The sequence below is a fragment of the Pinus tabuliformis genome, chromosome X (assembly GCF_031772625.1).
Source record: "Pinus tabuliformis cultivar Carrire ecotype Pingquan chromosome X, CPIR1, whole genome shotgun sequence".
NCBI classification, from domain to species: Eukaryota; Viridiplantae; Streptophyta; class Pinopsida; order Pinales; family Pinaceae; genus Pinus; species Pinus tabuliformis.
The window spans coordinates 1,351,692,897-1,351,711,207 of record NC_142308.1 but is presented as its reverse complement, the minus strand read 5'-3'; the positions used below and the strand labels follow the sequence as shown (position 1 = coordinate 1,351,711,207).

Sequence of the window (18,311 nt, the reverse complement as noted above, 5' to 3'; positions counted from 1 at the left end):
AGAAGATATTGGAGACATCCAATCAAGCATAACCATCTATAGAAGGTAGAAAAAGAACCAAGGAACCTAATAGATTAGTGTAGGATGTGAGGGAGAATGTGGGAGCTCCTTCAAATTTGCATAGGAAAAGGAGGCCACCTAAGAGATAAAATGGCTACATGGATTTAATGACTGAGCTTATAGAGACTAAGCCATCCTATTTTGAGGAAGTATTTTAGCAGCTTGTTTGGTTTGATGCAATGGTGGAAGAATACGAATCCATTGTAAATAACAGTGTTTGGGAAGTGGTCCCAAGACTGGTAGATAAATCAGTTGTACGTTTGAGATGGATCTTCAAGGTTAAGAATGCAATAGTTGGAAGTATAGAGAAGTATAAGGCCATATTTGTGGCCAAAGGATTCTCTCAAGTTGAGGGAATTGATTATGAGGAAATCTTTGCTTCCATAACAACGTATTCCTCCATTAGATCAATTCTTGCACTGGTTTCCCAAATGGAGTGGATGATCCACCAGATGGATGTAAAAACAACATTTCCCAATTGTGTTATTAAGGAGGAGGTGTACATAGAGAAACTGGAAGGCTTTGAGACATTTGATGGGGAGTCTCATGTGTGTAGACTCAAGCGAGTATTGTACGGTATCAAATAGGCACCCCGAGCTTCGCACACCAGGATCACCAGTTATCTTACAGGTCTGGGCTTCACCAAAAGTGAGGGAGATACAAACCTCTATCATATTTTGGTAGAATGTAAATTGATTATCTTTGTTTTATATGTTAATGCTTTAATATTAATAGGTGATGAGCAACTAATCAACTCTTGTAAGGAGGGCCTTGCAAGGGAATTTGAGATGAAGGACATGGGTCTGATGCACTACTTCCTCAGGCTGGAAGTATGGAAAATTGATAGGGAATTATTTGTGTCTCAAGGCATGTATGCCAACGAGATACTACATATATTTGGCATGGAGAATTTTAAGCCTATGGAGACACCTCTAGAGACCAACTGGAGGAAGGAGAATGTCACTTCAAGAGAAGAGGTAGATGCTACCATTTGTTGGCACCTAGTGTTTTCACTGATGTATCTTATGAACACATGAAAATATATTTGCTATGCAATCAACCAGTTGTGCCAACCTATGGTTAGGCTGACCAAATTGTATTGGAAGAAAGATAAGCATGTTTTACGGTACCTTAATGGCACTACCCACTATGGATTATGGTACAGATAGACATATGGAGTAAATTTGCGTGGCTTCGGAGATAAAAATTGGGCACGGAGTCCATCTGATTGAAAGAATACATCAGGTGGAATTTTTAGTGTTGGGTCCAGAGCGGTTTCGTGGTACAACAGGGAGGAGAGATCCGTGATGCTCATCTTAGGAAAACCATAATACATGGTTGCAACTCAAGAAACATGTGAGGTGATATCGATGAGAAAGATACTTGTGCGACTATTTTGTCAAATGATGGATCCAACTGTAATCTATTGTTATAATCAAAGTTTCATTAAGCTCTCTTAGAATCTAATATTTCACAATCGATTGAAGCATATAGATATCTAGTATCATCATTTATATGGTTGTGTGTAGAGGCAGATAATTTTTCTACAATACATTTGAATAGAGGAACAAGACACTGACATGTTGACAAAGGTTTTGTCAAGAGGGAAGTTTGAATTCCATAGGTGCATGATAGTGGTGGTTGTTAATCCCTTTCTTCCTAGGAGGGAATGTTGAGAAGTGTAGCAAGAAAGTCTCAATTTGATTGTACCTTGGTCAAATTGGGAAAATTTGAAATTCCACATGAATAGATAACTTGGAGGTAGTTAACTCATGTGACATGGCTCTTTTCACTCATCTGTCTCAGTAAATTTGGGTTATAGGGTGTGGATTTTAGGTAAGCATGTGTTATTTTTAATTTGTAGCAATAAAGGTATGTTATTTCAAGTTGTTTTCAGTTAACCAAGTTCTAAATGTTGAAAGAACTAGTGGAATGTCAGTTTTGCAGTGGGACAATAGTCTAACTCAGTGATCATCCAATTAACTAATCAATCAGCCAAAAATAGATAGTGCATGCTGAGAATTTGAGTTCCCCAACTGTGGTGGATATTCCAAGGTAGTGTAAGATCAGTTTTAGGCTAGTCTTGAATGTATAGGTGTTGCATGTAGTCAGATGATGAACCTTAGGAATTGTGTAATAAATTGTAGGAAAATTTCTAAATAATAGGGGCCTAATTCCTCAAGATTTGTGTAAGGAAATAGGGGCTCAAGTTGAGGTAGAAATTCATTAAGTCTGGGTCAGAGATTCTCATTGAGCAGAGAGATAGGTTATTCAGTTACAGGCTGAGCTAAAAATGAGCTAGCAATTGGGATAAATTCCCTGTTCATCTTATTAATGCAGGTCTTAAGGGGTTTTTACCAATTACTTTCCCCTAGAATAATATTGTGCATGTGTGGTTTTTCTTATTGCATGTTTCCGAATGTTGTTCTAAATTGTGAATTAAATTCATAGAGCAGTGGAGTAGAATTGTGTCTCTTAATTTATATTAAAATTTCTGAGCAGTTACAATAAAAGTACCATATTTCTACATTGTATCAAAGCTGGATTCACATTCGAATGGGAATTTTGAAGTTGTTCCTATGGAGGTTCAAATTTGCAGCTTTGGTGTAGCAGGATCTCTTTAGAGTTGGGAAGACGACTTTCAACAGTCTGAGATTAGAGTATGCCTTGGAAGGCAACTCAACTTTCATTAGATGGAAGGATTGCATTAAGGTTGTGCTTGATGATGGATTACTGGTATATGTCAAGACATACATTGTAAAACAAGGATTAGTTGATTCTCATAACCTAGCTCAATGAGAGAAAGATGTAGCCAAGGGGAGGACAATAACATTGGAGGGAGTACGAGACCACATTTCTAAAATCTCCATGGGAAGGAAACTTCTTTTGCAATGTGGAAGGCATTGATAGATCTATTCGAGAATAATTGTGACCATAGGAAACTAACCCTCAAAGAAAAAATTTGAAATATCAAGATATAAAAGAATGACACTATTCCACAATATCTCAACATATTTACACAAGTTCATGATGACCTTGGAGGGGTTTGTGTGAATGTTGCAGAAGATGACCTGGTGATCCTAGCTCTTCTAGCCCTTCCCAAAAGCACACATAGCTACTAAGACTCGATGAAAAAAAGGGAAAAATTACTAAATTGGGAGCACTTGTGGTCCAATTTGGTACAAGAAGAGATTAGGTGGAATACTAGATATGGAAGTTCATCCAAGGGTGAGGATGAAGAAAATTTTGCATTGGTTGGAAAGGGAAAGAAGGGCAAAGGGATGAAGTCTCAAACCAAACTAGTATCCATCCAAGGGGGCAAGAAGAAAGACTTGTCCAAAATAAAATGCTTCAAACGTCATGAATTTGGGCATTATGCTACAAAGTGCCCACATAAAAAGTCGAGCAAGAAGAATCAGGAGGAGAAAAATATTAAGCCTTGGATTCAAATTTAGAGCTTGGATTCACCCTTAACACATGTATGGCCAACACGGCGATGGGGAGTGTGTGGTGCTTTGACTTCGATACCTCGCTCCAAATGATAGGGCAAAGAACTTTTTTAGTGACTTGGAGGAGAAATATCTTGAGATGCATATTGAACTTGGGGATGAAGGAAGGTACAGTGCTACCAGGATTGGTATAGTAACCTTTAAGAGGGCTTCAAGGTCCCCTCTTCACCTCAAAGATGTCATGATTTTTCCAATCCCAGAGAAGAGCCTCATATCTATAGTAGTTTATGAAGACTTTGGTTATGATGTGATATTCAGCAAAGGGAAAGAATTATTGAGACGCATAGCCATTGGATATGTGAATCATATTGGGTTTCATGTGAAGAATTTGTATAAACTTGATGTGGAAGGTTTTGATGCATTAAGAAGTTAGGTAGAGAAAGTGCATGGTTGTGATCTTAGTGAGCTCTGACATATGATATTTAGCCATTTGCATCATGGTGTGCTAAAGATTATGTATAAAATAACCATCGACCTCCCTAATGGAGCACTTGATCAGAAGGATGTCCACAAAGGTTATTCCTTGGGGAAGTATGTAAAATCCACATCCCATTATTGAGACAGCAAAGGACATGAAATCTTGGAAAGAGTCCACTCTGATGTTTTTGGAACTCTTTCGACAACCTTCATTACCAGACATAAATACTTTGTTATTTTTATTGATGATTTATCAACGAAGTTTTGGATCTACTTCATGAAGAAGGATGAGACATTCTCAAAGTTTGTGGAATTCAAAGCACTAGTTGAGAATGAGACCGACAATAAGTTTAAGGACCTTGGGAGCAGCAATGGAGGTGTGTATGTTTCAAATGACTTCAATATTTTTTTTATGAAAGAAGGAATTCGAAGAGAGATGACAACCCCCCACAACCCACAACAGAATGGGGTAGCTAAGAGAAAGAACCAGAGCATTGTTATATCTGTGAGATCTATCATACATGACCAAGGCCTTCCATTGCATTTATGGGTAGAGGTATGTGACACAACAGTCTACTTGCAGAATGAGAGTCCTCATTGGCTTGTTTGTATGATTACATTGGAGGATGCATTCTTGGGGAGAAAGTCAGATGTATCTCACTTTAGGATTTTTGAAGTCTCTATTTACCACCATGTCTCAAAAGATTCGAGGAAGAAGCATGAGCCAACGAGAAGGTTAGGGTTTTTTTTGGGTAACACCAAAACTCCATACAATTACTGTGTGTACTTACCTTCCCTCATAGTGACAGTTGTGTGAATGGATGTAAACTTTGATGAGGAGAAAGTGATGTGATGCTCTCTTGAGAGGGAGCTTCAGATCCCACCAGAAGAGGAGCTTTTATTTCTAAAAGAGGATTCTCAGGAAGATTTGGAGAAACCATCAATAGAAGAGAAGAGACTAGAGACATATAGTTAAGAAGAACCATCTAGAGAAGGTACACTAGCTACATGGCTCTAATGACTACAATTGTAGAAACTGAGCCATCATATTTTAAGCAAGTAATTGAGAAATATATTTGGGTTGATGCAATGGTGAAAGAATACAAATCCATTGTAAAGAATAGTGTTTGGGAAATGGTCTCAAGACTGGATGATAAATTAGTTATGGGTTTGAGATGGATCTTCAAGGTTAAGAATGTAGCATACGAAAGAGAAAAGATGTATAAGGCTACATTTGTGGCCCAAGTATTATCTCAAGTTGAGAGAATTCACTATGAGGAAACCTTTGATATCATAGCAAGGTATTCATCCATTCGATCAATTAGTTTGTTGGTTATGCAAATGAGGTGGGAGATCAACCATATGGATCTAAAAACAACATTTCTCAATTGTTTTATTGAGGATGATGTGTACATAGAGAAACCAAAAGGTTTTGAAACATATGATTAGGAGTCTCATGTGTGCAAAATAAAGTAAGATTTGTATTGTCTTAAATAGGCACCCTGAGCTTGGTACCCTAGGATCGATAGTTATCTCACTAGTTTGGGCTTCACCAAAAGTGAAGCAGACGTAAGCCTCTATCATATTTTTTGCGCTGAAGCAGACGTGAACCTCTATCATATTTTGGTAGAATGTAAATTTCTTATCATTGTTTTATATGGTGATGATTTAATATTAATAGGTGATGAGTAGATGATCAACTCTTGCAAGGAGGACCTTGTAAAAGAATTTGAGATGAAAGACATGGGTCTCATGCACTACTTCCTTAGGCTAGAAGTATGGCAAGGAGATGGGGAATTATTTGTATCTCAAGGCAGATATGCCAATGAGATATTATAGAGATTTCACATTGAGATTTGTAAGCCCATGGAGACACCTCTAGTAGCCAACTAGAGGAAGGAGAATGTCATTTCAGGACAAGAGGTTGATGCTACCATATATTGGTAGGTAGTGGGTTCACTGATCTATCTTGTGAACACACAACCAGATATGTGATATGGAGTCAATCATCTAAGAAAACCTATGGTTAGGACAACCAAATTGTCGATGCTTAATAGATCTGGAGTTAAGATGGATATTGATGGTTTTTTAATATTTTGATTTTGTTTTAATTAATAAAATTATGAACACTTTTTAGATAAAAGAAAATCATAATATAAATATTACATTAAAACATATAACATATAAGAATTAGTGATAATTTAATAGCCATTCTATGATATAAATTAAAATATTGATTTCGTAACCATATTTCAATTTAAATAAACAAATAAGCACATAAAAATTTAATATTTACAGTATAACAAGATTATTAACCATGAATATTCACCCCAATTTTACCATGGATATTATTAGCTTCTAAAAAGGATTTCGATCGGCCAATATGATAACTTGTCAATACCACATACCCAAAAACCATAAATTATTTCAAAATGAAAAAAAAAATGATATATATTGTATTTCAAAATGAAAAAAATGATACCGCGGGTTACTACCACTCATGACTATCCGACACATGTGCATATGACTACACTAATCAACTAGAATCTATCATGTATGTAACCATAACATCAATAGGCATGTACATAAACCTAATGTATATAACCCTAATGCATATAAAAAATACATTAACTAACATACCTGTATGATCACATGCTCTTGCCCAAATGTCTATTGTTGCAACTTTACTTTAATGATCTGCAACTCCTTCTCTATCTCAACCAACACATCATAATCATAACAAATGAATATCATCATGATGGCCCAATTGTATACAATGACTTCACAATGCATGCCTGACCTACCATACATGGATAACCATAACCATGACAATGCATACATAACAACCTATAGAAAACGACATGCATATACAACCATACACTCATGACGACACATCCCACAACAACACCATCAACCTTCACATGTCGACATCACTACAACCATGATCAAAACCATGCAAATGCAACAAGCACATGGACTACAAGAATAAGGAACACATGTGCAACTAACATGAATGCATGACCAACACACTGTTCATCTAGTCCTAGGGGTGCACCATCCATTGATACCACTCTGTAACACCCTCCTTCCATATCTACCCAAGTAACCGACCAACCAGGGTAAACATGCGATGAGAGGCTACTCTGATTAGATTCAAACTCCTATGTGACCTTAAGGAAATGGAATCGATGGAAACGCAACATAAAGACATTACACATTAGCTAAAGGACCCCTGAGAACCATCCCAACACTTTAGGCATCTTGCCCCTAGGTCCCACTGAAGTTTTTGAGCACATTACTTCTAGAATTTCTCATGACATAGGCCTGCTAGTGTCCAAGAGGCTCTGGATGCTCTCATGTTATAGGCATGCCAGTGTCTAGGAACTATTTTATCCAGTTTTGTTCCAGCGTCCCTGAGATTTAAGCCAATTTTTTAGGCTCAGAGCCCAAGTCGCTGCCCAGAATTGCATGACATATTCAAAATAGGAAATAATAGGGAAACAATGATGCTGAAGAAAATACTTGAACAAGCCCTTAACCAGACCCTTACTAGCCATGATAGGCATTTCATCAAACCTATCACAAATATGTAATCTACAAATGTAAACAACAGAATGAAGCACAGGGATCTCATACTTATATGAGAATCGCTAAGAACCATTGTTACCTCATGCCATTTTCTTCATTTTCATCTATTAGTCCATAGATGCATTGTCCATTCATTTAAAAGTAAAGCATGAAGAGAGCCATACATATCTATTGTAATAAAACATATACATAACCAACATAGTTACAACATAAATACCATAAATACATCAGCCATAGAATCCACATATAAAACAATACATGTACATATGAAAACTAAGGGAATGAATTTCTCGTTAATGAGTGTAGAAATCAATCGAGGATGGGACTGCTACATTCCATCCGACCATAGATTTGTTGAGCCAAATCTCTCTTCAGGCAATCACCCCTGTACCATATTCCAAGTATGAATGTGGGACTGATAACCAACTGAAAAGAACCAAAAAAGCATGGATGCTATCAGAGTTCTTGACCTACACCATGAGGAATTTGAGTGCCTCCTAGTCTGTTAGGCTTTATAGTAATCCACAGTCCAATCCAGGGATCACTACGTTCTATACCGAGACCCATTTTTCAGGGTTTATTGTACATCCCATCACGAGGCTACTAGGCCCAACAAAGAGAAATCCACCTCTTGGCTTTACTGTATATCTCGCCATTCATGGCAAGGATTCTTAGTTCCACTGAGGCACAAAATCCCAGGTTTACCGTAACCCATATTCTAGCTCAAGCGTTACTCGGGCAGTGGCTTTACCGTAATCCACAGTCTGGTTTAGGGACCACTATGCCATGTTTTTTTTCATTTCGGAGATCCACCTCACTTAGATTCAAATCCATCCAACAATCCAACTCAACCAAAGTATGAGAACCCATCTCATCAAGGCTATCTAGAAATGACAAGGCTAGGATAAAAATACTATCACACCTAGAAAAACCACAAACAATGAATCGTGTTTCATAAGAACAAAAAGGAGAATATTTAACAATATTTTCATAATCTTACATATTTCATTAGAGCAATATAGACAACATGTAACAATATTTTCATAATATTATTTGGTATGAATTTAAATGGTGTATAGGTGATTTTATTTCACTTTTGAGTTAAGCTTGATATGTGATATATCAACAAATCTCATCACAAAATTATAATACCATAGTCTACCACAATCAACCAAAGAAATATATAATGTTTTAAAACGTATATTCACTCTTTCGAGGGTCGTTAAAAGTGAGCGGTGACAGGAAACTAGTCTCTTAATGTGTTACCAATTTCTTCGTTTCTTGAATCATGAGTAGTTTGATATCCCATGCCTCTTTAAAGAGAGTAAACTTTTGGCTATTGTTTAGTCTTCCTATTGATAGACCAACCTAAAATTTCCAATATTTTAATGTAGATTCATGTTTAGAAGATAATGAAATATTTACCACAAAAAAAACATTCTTAATATAATAATAACATAATATGATGGTTGACCATGGCCAAGAACAATCAACATTTTTAGTCAAATCACTGCCTAGGAAATGGATATTTTTATTATTATTATCAATGTTATTATTATTAATCCCCAATAATTTAATATTAACAATGCAATGCAATAACTTAAGTTTGGATTTAATGAGTGATGAAATTTAATACAGGGTTTCTTTATTCATGATCCATTATAGTGACATTCCTTTGTCTTTTATAGTCATATTTTATAATAAGGATTTGTTAGAATCTAAGTTTGAGATTTATAATCTCTAGAATAAGAGTATCTCACATCTCTTAGGCGTTGAATCTATTTATGCATTTGAAAAGTACATTTCAAATAACAAAAAATGACAATCTCACACAAAATTATATTAAAGAAACAAAAAATCAAATAGTGAGATTATTTTTGTTACTTGGTACAAGTGCATGGATTTCCATTGCTTAATCCGCATATGAATAGGATGGTCCAACAATATGTGTCATGATGAAGTATTATATATAGGAGGATCACACCATTTATTCGTTACTCATTTCTATTTATTCGTTATTCATTTATATTGCTTGATCCAAGTGCAAACATAATGGTGAAAGAATGTGTAGCAATGAAACATATATGAAAGAAAAAGAAATAACAGAGAGAAACCACGAAAAATGAAGCATGTTTCATAAGAAAAACAAGGAGAACATTTAACAATATTTTCATAATGGTACCATGTTTCATAAGAACAATAAGGAGAACATTTATCAATATTTTCATAATCATATTTGATGTGAATTTATATGTTGTATAATTGTTTTTCTTCCACTTTCGAGTTAAGATTGATATATCACCATCAACAAATCTCATCACAAATTGATAATCATATTAACTCTGAAAATATAAGCATGAATTTAAAATAAACTATTAATGAAAACTTAACTTCTTAATATATAAAAAGGAAAATATATTATGGCCTTTTATTAAAAATTAAATTTATCATAAATCACAAACAAGGAAAGGAAAATAAGATTAAAGTTATCTATACTAGGTAACCTTTTATTCATTCTAAAACTAAAAGCCACATCCCCTTTCGCACAAAATGAGAGATCTATACATAAAGTTGGTCCAAGGGCATCCTTATAATATTTCAAGAATTTGAAGGTAAGGAGAAGGGGGAAATGTTTGACCTCTTTCGTGAGAGTCCGATTGGGGGATATGTTGAGGCCTTCGTTTTCTTCTTTCCCCGCTTGACCCTGGCCTGGAACGTTGTGTTGACTGCATTCCCAACCTCTGCCAGCCCAGTGAGTCAATTGATATCCTTGACATGGATGGGGTATTCTTTGTCCAACAGTAGTGACCGACCATTCATCCTGCTTGCCAGTAATTTTTTGCACTGCATGGCAGAAAATTGGGTGCCGAATACGGGCAAACTTCGTAAGTGGAATAGCGTGGACCTTTGTATCCCCCTGAACTCCTCTCTAATTCTAGAGGCGTTGCTGCCATCCTCCCTTTGAAATTCTTCTGCATACACCTCCCTCTTCATGGCTGGAAACTGGAATCCATCCCATTAAAATTTTAAATAGTCTATCTGTTGCACGTAGATGGTAATTCATAGATTGATGCAAGGATGTTGTTATTTCTGTGTTATTTATAATGGATCTATGCGTATGATTTAAGGATATTGTTATCTCTATTCCACGTGTAATGGATATGTATGTGTATGATTGCTTATGCCCGGTTGATATTACCTCGACCCCATGTTGAACCCTTCTCCCTTTTGGTCGTGGTGCGCCTCGGGTGAGACTCCTTGCCCTTCGGGGTAGGGTGAAAATACCGATGCTATCCTAGAATATAGAGGACCACTGTTGACCTCCCATGCCCAAACCCAGGGTCTTTTTCTTGATGACTCTTTCGAGCCAACAAATGGTTCCCTTGCCAGGACTTGAAGTTGAGAGAACTAGTTTAGAATATGGTGTCAAGGCTATTTAAAAGAGAGATCAGAGATTGGTGGAATCATAAATTAGATCAATTTGTGGCAGATAAAGCTGGCCACAGGAATCAATTGATCGATAAAGTACGTGAGGGGATTTTATACGCTGATGGCATAAATGACCAGTATGAAATTTTCTGGTGCAAGTTCCCCGAGGACCTATATCATTGGTTGAGAGCGCTAAAGAGGCAGAGTCAGTTAAGTGGATCAACGATAGTTCGCCATAGTCATAATCTGCTTGATATTGCATTGCTACAATAGCTGGATACCGATCGGACGAGAGTAGTCGATTTCTAGGTAAAGACTACGGTGGAAGGGTACGTGGTCAAGTTTGCTGCGGAGAGCTACCAGTCTTTCTCAAAGGCAGAAATTGTGTTTAGCTCCGAGCTGAGTAGGGAATTGATAAGAGAAGTGCCGACATGGATTAAGATGTTTTTGGTAGAGGAAGAACTACTATATTTACCCACTGTTGGGATGGAAGTGTAAAACACCGTACCGAGGGAAGGAATTAGGGGGGAAATGTTGTCTACAGAGGGATAAGGATGTTGTGAGGGGATGGATGTGGAAGAATTGAAAAGATATAGGGATGTTAGAGCACAGAGGATGGCGCTGCTAGCGGAAAAGTGGTAGGCAAGAGTGGCTCAGGCCCTAGGGAAGAAAAGGAGGGGGCCCCACCAAATAGGAGTGATGATGGGAAAATCTCGAGTTGAGAAGGAGGGAGAAGATGGTTCTAGGAAACTCGAGTGCAGGAGAAAGGGATGTTGGAACCAGGAAAATGAAGAAGGATGTTTCCTGCAGGTTGCAGAAATAGGATCACAACAAGAGATTGAAGGAGGACCGTCTCGGAAGGTTGCAGAAGTGGAATCGCAACTTGGAACTGACGGGGGACCTTCCCTGCAGGTTGCAGAAGTAGACTTGCAAGATCAGAAACCTTATCAGCATGAATAAAGAGATGATGATAATTTGGGCAATGGGATGAGGAGGTTGTTCGATGAGGAAGAAGCATCCATAAAAAATCAGTAGCCCCAACCCTAAAATGTAAGTGGCATTTTCCCCAACCTTACCTTGGTACTTTATCACAAGCCATAAGAATTTTTCATTAGCTTAGCCATGGCAGCATGAGTATATAGTGCACGGGAGAAATACAAGATGTGTTTCAATATTGTAAGTAGTACAGGAACCGACTATAGCAGTAACTTGGGACTACAAGGATCCCAATAGCTGGGAAGCAAAGGTTTCGTGTTGTGAGCCCATACTCAGAGTAGTATGGCAGGATCGTTTACTAGATACCCAGAATTTGCAAGAAGGGGGAACGAAGATGTGGAGCAGCACTGGCACCTCTCCGAAGCCATCTGGAGGGCCCGTCAAACTTTGGATAATGTCCGGGCAGTCGAATTCTAGACCACGTTAAGAGAACGGGCTCTACATTGGTTCATAAAGTGGGCAAAGAAGAACTAGAATCCCATCATAGATGATATTAAGAGGAGATTTGTGCAAGCATTCAAGGTGCCACAGATAGATCAGTAGTGGTTATTAGAGCTGTGGGAAATCAAACAAAGGGAGGGTGAGATGGCTTGGGAGCTCATGCAAAGGTTTAACGATGACATCACCAAGCTGAGTTACACCCTAGACCCAAACCACCAACGGGACTAGTTTATGAAGGCACTCTTGCCCTTAACCAGAACACTACTGACACAACAGAAGATAGGAACCATGCAAGATGCATTGGAGAAAGCATCCCGAATAGAAGCAATGGCGGGATACCCCCATGAATAACGGGGAGGCACAAGTCTGTAATATCTGACGATCACATACTTGTAGAGCCAAATCGTGAATTTGACCGAGAAGCTGAGGGATCTCTAGCCCGTACGACCAACTAGGCCCAATGTTTGGTGCACCCATTGCCTGGTGGAAGGGCACGTTGCAACAGAATGCCCACGGTTGCGAGGAATTAATCAACCAAGAGGGGTGGCGAGGTCATCAGGGGCCCCTCCCACCACAGGAGTTGCGGCAATCGGAGCAGAAGAACTCTTTCCATGAAGGAATAACACAAACTTTTGTTAGATCTGTAGGGCATATGGGCACCTGCTGCGGATGTGCCCAATTCTGCAGAAGTACTCTAATGTCCCCAATAACAGCTACTGTGAGTTCTACGCATCAAAAACTCATCACATTGATCAGTGCCGAGTGTTGGACGCTCTAGTAGAAAGACTGGATAGATCCACGTTCAAGGTCAATGAAGCGAGTCGATGGGGGCGAGGAGGAAATGGACGCGGAGGAAGAATGCTAGGAAGAGGGCCCTTAGGGTGCTACAACTCCGACCAGGAATGACATGTCACAAGGGAATGCCCGCTCCCGAGGAGACCCTGCTATTTGTAGTGTAGAGTTAACACCCATGTGACAAAGGACTGCCCAAAACTCATTGCAAAGTGGGAAGAGAGAATTGAACAGCGAGGGGCAAACTTGGTGAATTCTGAGCCTCGGACCTATGATGGCTTCCCTACGACCAATATAAATATAGTCACCTGAGGAGGGCAGAAGACAGGGGAGGACCGCTACGTCGAGGACCCCCCTTGATCGTTAAAGCGACGTCACCATAGAGGGCATATCAGCCCAAGCTCCAAAAATAGTATTATCAAGAAGTAGCCAATTTGTTCTAGGGGATGACTGAAGATAAGGACACCCAAAGATTGCAAGTCCACGTGCCCACTCCAACCCAATCGATTGGGGAATGGTTTAAATTATTCTTGAAAATTTTTGAGGATGAGGCCATGCTTAAGGAATTTTGGAAAATCTTAAAGGCCATAGTATCCATGGAGGAAGAGGGAGTGGGACAACCATGTGAAACCTTGCCGGAGAAAGCCTCTAGGAGAGAGAAGCAGAATAAGAAAAGGAGTGGAAAGGAGTTCTAAATCAACGTGCAAGTGGCAGGATTCTAGATAAGGGACACCATGCTAGATTTAGGGTCAGATGTAAACATCCAACCCAGGAAGACTTGGGAGGCAATGGGGAAGACATGACTAAAGTACTCGCCAATTCACTTAAGAATGGCGAATTAGTATTGTATCTTACCTATCAGGAGATTGAAAAATGTAGAGGTTGATGTAGCAGGGTGAAAACGCACACTGAGTTCGAAGTAACTGACATTATGGGGGATAAAGATCCATATCCAGCACTCTTGGGAATTGAGTAGGCATATGAAAACTATGTTGTCATAGATTTGAAGAAGGAGCTGATGATTTTTGAAGTAGATGGGCTAAGGGTGATCCAGCCATTAGATCCCTACCAAGGGCCTAGGTTTACAGAGCCAACAGATGACAGGGATGAACCAGGGGCGTTAGACCAACTATATACACTCACAGTAAGAAAAAGGGAGGACTACATAAATCCTATGGCCAGAGGATCTATCAGATGGAGAAGCATTCAAAGCTCGGAAACTAGTTCAGAAGCTGCATGGGATGCATGGCAGCATGGTGGATACAAAATGATAACTCAATGATGTGCAATGATAAGACAAGTAAGCTGGGGGGACGTGGGAATGGACGACTACCCGAAGTACTATGGCCTTGAGCTGGTAGATTAGTTTTTAGACAGGATGGACTAGGACATACCAGAAGACCAAAGAATTCCCCTTCTAGACATTGCACTCATGGCAATGCCAACAAGATGGCGGAAGGCACACAACAAAGTATTAAAACACTGGAGGAATGCTAAGCACGCAATGAAGGAAAGGTTTGGCAGGAAAATAGATCGGCCACAGGATGAAGGGAAATGCATGGGGAATTCAAGTCCTGAGAAGCACATAAAAAATTGCACGACCAGCTGGGAAAGCCAGGAACTACCAAGGAATCTGTGGGTACATGCGTTTATACATACCCTTGGCACTATCCCCCGGGCTTGGTATATCTAGGAGGAACTACGACGACAGACGACTAGTTGGGGTACCTTCGAAGCATAGTTCATGGGAAATTTTTCATTCAAAGGCAGTGAGGCACAAATGGCAGAGGTACTTCAGGTGGTGAAAGGGGTTATGCTCACCCCAGAGATGCTAGTTGAAACTCGGTTCCTAGCAGAGTTCCATCAATCAGTCGAGCAACGAAGACAAATGGCTTGGCACAATAGGCACATCAAGAAGAAGTCGTTTGAAGTCAGAGATGAGGTGCTCCTTTATGACAACAAGTTCCTGAAGTTCCCAGGAAAACTACAAATGCACTGGTTAGGCCCATTCATAATTGCAAAAATAAAAGAATAAGGCGTGGTAAGACTCGCGCAACTAGATGGACTCCTACTACAGGGATGGGTGAATGGCATGAGCCTGAAACTCTTTCGCAAGTGAAAAAAAAATAAAAAATCTTATGTTCAAATAATAAGGTTGTGGCCTAGTTTGGGATACCGCAACCCATTTGTGGTTGGGGGCGGAGTAGTGTTAGCAGTCATGTAAGTAGGCAAAGTCACCAGATATTGGGTAGAGTCAGTGGTCGCGTTGGTAGGCCTAGTCAACAGAGATAGTAGCCACACATGTCATCCTCATTAGCAGAATACATGTAGGTCCGAACCTTTTCCAGAATTGATGGCCGCACAAGTACTCATGCCATTCACCGTTTTAGTACTTATTTCTCGATTAAGTAATAAATAAGGAAACTATCAAGATAAGGTCACAAAATCTTTCCCATTAAGCATATAATTAGTTAATAAATAAACCCATCATGGCAAAATAAAGACGTCGTGCAACCCACTCTATACTTTCCAGACCACATCATATTTGTCACATACAAGTCGGTTAACAGTGGCAAGATATAGCTAGAATACATGGAAAGGTCGCCAGAGTAATTAGTTGATTAAAGCCTTGTCATTCAGGGGACATCGTGTTAGAATTGGCTACATAAATCGTAGGAGGATGCAGGGGACACTAGAGTTTCAAATCACAGGAGAATTCCAAGATCACTCTAAAGAACAGGGGCAGAAGAAGAGAAGCAATGGATAAAGAAATAATATCAGTCCCACACAACGCTCTTGATGAACAAATTCAATTAGTGGATGATCTATATGCGAAGTATGACAGGTCGAATCTGGTCGACAATGACTTCACAGCAGACAACAAAGACAACACCGGTAGTAACGCAGCGACCACCTGTAGAGCACACGAAAGTAACAGCAGGACCACTAGAGGTCAAAATGACTTGACTCGAGGACGAGTCAAGAAATTGTGGTCGGGTCCTGTTGGGGCCTTCATTTAATGTTGAATGATTTTGACCAGTTTTGACTGACCAAAGGGCGGGAAAGAGACAGATGGAAGCAATGGTTGGGTGGTGGAACGAACAGTTGCGAAGGAGTGGTGGCAAGGTGGCAACAGGAGGCAAAGGTGGTGGAGTGGACAGGAAGGCATAGAAGCAACCAAGAGAGAAAATAGCGGAGTGAGAAATGGCAGTCCAGCCAAGAGGGATACAAAAGGGGAAGACCAAAGAGGGAAAAGGTTTTTGTTGAACCCACCAGAGGACGAAGGATTCGGTTGCAGAAGAGATACACAGTTGAAGAGGCCACCACCAGAAAGGAAAATGGCAACCATTACTGAAGACCAGCCACAGGTACGAATCGTGGAAGCCATCGAGGAATCCCAACACAAAGGAGATCAACGAGAGAGCTTTCAAGAGCTGGTATGAGTAGATGTTGGACACCATTTAGTCCACTGAGAGGATACCCAAGGCTCTCTTGGATGAATTCTTAGGCGAAGTTTGGTTCGGCACCTCCCACACGTACACTTACCTAAGACCGTGGTGTGTCAACCCGAGCACATTCAAACAAAGGCCCCAACAGGATATTCTTGGAATCTTCAATCAAGCAAATTCTCCTCTAAAAACTAGCTTCGCCCAACAATACAACTCATGTGTTACAACAATACTAACAGAGAGATACCCTACAAGTTGACCCAAAAACACTAAGAGACAGAGGGGATGCCTACAAGTTGACCCAAACCAATGATTAGGAAGACCTAACTGTTTGCTCACATGCCACATCACCCTAAAACAATTCCCCTCAACAAAAGATGGTGGAAGTTATCATTCTTCACAACATTCTAGCAAATGCACAACAGACTAAACTAGGGCTGTTGAAATTGTGAAAATACGGTAGTCTACCACAATCAACCAAATAAATATAGGAAAGTTTAAAACATATACTCACTCTTTTAAAATAAAACAAAGCTGTTGAAATTCTAAGAGTGCCGCTAATCTACCATGATCCACCATTTAAAGTGAGAAAGAAAACCACAAGGCAGAAAAACTATGAATAGACATTAATAAAATTTGTGGAGTACATATTCTTTATTTAGTAGAGTAGAGTAGAGCACTCCATGATGACGGCCACACAACCATTTTGGGGTTTAGGCATTATTGTCACATCCTTCGGTGGCAGCGAATGTGTTAAGGAGAGCTAGAGCGTTGCTGATCGACTCTGGCTCATTCTGCACCACCACCCTCACCATCGCCTGAACCCTCCCCTGCGCCTTCACATCCTCAAATCCGCCGAGGCAGGAGTCCTAGTTGGTGGAGGCGGCGCTCATAAACGTCTGCATGTTGTTCACTTGAGAGTGGAAGGCGTTTCTCCTTAGCTACTCCATCTCCGTCAAAGATTTCTGAATCTCGTCAACAATGTCCTTGAAATTCTGAATACAATCGTGCGGCGCCGCTCCTTCTCTTTCACTCATCTTGGCGCCTCTCTTTTCCATGTTGGTTGCCCAAATGGAAGCATTGCGGGCATTAAGAAGGCTCACATTCATGGCCGCCTTTACCAGGTCGCACAGCCTGGGCTCCAGAGATCCTGCGTATGGAGAGAGCGATGAAACACAGAGCTGCGGATACCGAGTCACGTTGCACGACGATTTGATAAATTCAACGATGTTGGTGTCGATGTGCTGGGGATTCACCTCCTGATCTGTCGTAACTGAAGCCATTATCGCAGAGACTAGGATAATTAAACAAGTTGCAGCACCTTGTGATTCCATGGCAATACAATACAAAAAACAGAGAACCAGAGATGATGGAAATACAATGCAAAAACAGAGAACCAGAAACGAAAAGCACCCAAGGCGAACGTAGGGATGGAGGAGAGTTGTAAGTGGGCAGACGTTCTTTAATGCCCATATATAGCTGAGTTCGCCATTACACCTTACTGTCCCGGAGGATTGCCGATTTTTGGGGGAGGGTTCATTTTGTTCGATGTTTTCATTCCCACGATGTTAATATATATATTCTGGTAGGATTTAGTGTTTTATTAGTATTTTAATTTAATTATATAAAA

At 39.8% G+C, this 18,311-nt stretch overlaps 1 pseudogene; it reads right to left on the bottom strand.

The window, feature by feature from the left end:
* Positions 1 to 17,394: 17,394 nt before the first annotated feature.
* On the bottom strand, positions 17,395 to 18,015 carry LOC149145081 (21 kDa protein-like; annotated as a pseudogene).
* Between the last annotated feature and the right edge of the window lie 296 nt (positions 18,016 to 18,311).